At 38.1% G+C, this 2,500-nt stretch overlaps 1 protein-coding gene across 2 annotated transcripts in view; it reads left to right on the top strand.

The window, feature by feature from the left end:
• Window positions 1–2,500, top strand: part of LOC135113097 (uncharacterized) — a 115,592-nt gene that overhangs the window by 1,106 nt on the left and 111,986 nt on the right. The window lies entirely within an intron of this gene.

Genomic DNA, 2,500 nt, shown 5'->3' on the forward strand with positions numbered 1-2,500 from the left:
ACACACACACACACACACACACACACACACACACACACACACACACACACACACACACACACACACACACACACAAAGTTAATTCACACCCATAAAAAAAGGGTGTTGTATTTCCAGAATGTGCGTGTGTGTGCGTGTGTGTGTGTGTGTGTGTGTGTGTGTGTGTGTGGAGAGGCGGATTAACACTTGAACTAAAATAAAAAAGGACGCAAAAAAAGGAAACTTTCGGGTAAAACTAACTTTTTTAAATACTGACTACAACAACAACCACAACACTACTACTACTACTACTACTACTACTACTACTACTACTACTATTTAATAATAATAACAGCAACAGCATGAAGATAAAAGAAAAGTTATTATGAAAAAAAAGCAAAAACAAAACAAAAAACAAAGAGAACAAGATACACGGAACTAAAGATAAATTAAAAAACAACACGGAATATTAAAAAAAAAAAAAATGAGAAAAAAAAAAAAAAAAACAATAAAAGAGAGAAAATGAAATATCTCACCACTATCATTTATGTCTAGAAAAGAAAAATCCCTTTAATAAATCAGGAGAATCAACAGACACAAAAACAACAACAACAACCAACAACAACAACAACAACAACAAAAGCGACCACGAAAAAACATCCAAATCGTTTCTCTTTTCCCAAATGACACATGCAACTAAAATCTGCAGTTAATCGCCTGTTTACGAGGACCAGAGAGAGAGAGAGAGAGAGAGAGAGAGAGAGAGAGAGAGAGAGAGAGAGAGAGAGAGAGAGAGAGAGAGAGAGAGTAACGTCGCTGATGAGTCTAAATTGTCCTATTATTGGTTTTATTGTTATTATTACTATTATTTTTACTACTACTACTACTACTACTACTACTACTACTACTACTACTACTACTATCACTGTCTTTTGAGTTAAGCCAGTTACTATTATAAGGGTAACAGCAAAAATAGTAGTAGTAGTAGTAGTAGTAGTAGTAGTAACTGATGGTGATGATACTACTTGTACTATTACCACTACTCATACTACAAGGGAAAAAAGAATTAATGATAATAATAATAATAATGACAGCTGCGCATTAAATTGCCCACTAAAAGCAGAACTAGCAATCCAATACGCATTTATTTCAGCCTGATAGGGAGCGATAACATAGAGTGAATGGTGAGTGTGTGTGTGTGTGTGTGTGTGTGTGTGTGTGTGTGTGTGTGTGTGTGTGTGTGTGTGTGTGTGTGTGTGTGTGTGTGTGTGTGTAAGTGCATAAGCTTTCCGGTAAGCCTTTCTTCATTACTGAGCGTGGGAGGATTAAAGCTCTCTCTCTCTCTCTCTCTCTCTCTCTCTCTCTCTCTCTCTCTCTCTCTCTCTCTCTCTCTCTCTCTCTCTCTCTCTCACACACACACACACACACACACACACACACACACACACACACACACACACACACATACGATGTAAAACTTTCTTCAGGCACGTTTTGCAAGATAAAATGAAAAGTTAATCTCTCTCTCTCTCTCTCTCTCTCTCTCTCTCTCTCTCTCTCTCTCTCTCTCTCTCTCTCTCTCTCTATGAGTGAAGAGCGGAAAGGCGAAAAATCTGGTAATTTTCAGAGAGAGAGAGAGAGAGAGAGAGAGAGAGAGAGAGAGAGAGAGAGAGAGAGAGAGAGAGAGAGAGAGAGAGAGAGAGAGAGAGAGAGAGAGCATAATTACTCGGGTCATTAGGCAAGAAAGGCGAAGAAGGAAAAAGAAGGAAAAGAAGAAAGGGAAAATAAAGATAGACATGATAGATAGAGAGATAATGAGAGACAAGATAAGAAACAGGGGGGGAAGAAAGAGGAGGAGAAAATAAAGATGGGAATAGAAGCAGAAATGAATAAATATGACAAATGAATGAAGAGATGAAGTATGAGGAAATAAAAGGAAGGGAAAGGGAAAGAAAAAAATAATACGAAACAAAAAATGAATAGATGAAGGAATGAATGATAAATGAAAAAAAAAGTAAGATAGGAAACTTGAATGAAAGAATGTTTATTAATAAGAGAAGGGGGAAACACACACACACACACACACACACACACACACACACACACACACACACACACACACAGATGGTTACTTAGGAAATTGCAAGCCCGTTTTCTATGCAATGAAAGAAGATCATTATTGTGTGTGTGTGTGTGTGTGTGTGTGTGTGTGTGTGTGTGTGTGTGTGTGTGTGTGTGTGTGTGTGTGTGTGTGTGTGTGTGTGTACGTTTGACTTTTATTTTTTCTTATCATTATGCCTCCTTCTCTTGCTCCTTCTCCTTTTCTTCTTCCTCCTCTTCCTCTTTTCTTCTTTCTTCCTCTTCCTCTTTATTGTCTTACTTCCACTTAATACCACACCACCACCTCCTGTTCTTAATTTTTACCTCCTCTTCCTCCTCCTCTTCCTCCTCCTCCTCCTCCTCTTAACGTGCACTACCACCACCATCACTACTCTAACCTCCTCTTAACATTTTTTTCTCT

This window comes from Scylla paramamosain, chromosome 25 (assembly GCF_035594125.1).
Source record: "Scylla paramamosain isolate STU-SP2022 chromosome 25, ASM3559412v1, whole genome shotgun sequence".
NCBI lineage: Eukaryota > Metazoa > Arthropoda > Malacostraca > Decapoda > Portunidae > Scylla > Scylla paramamosain.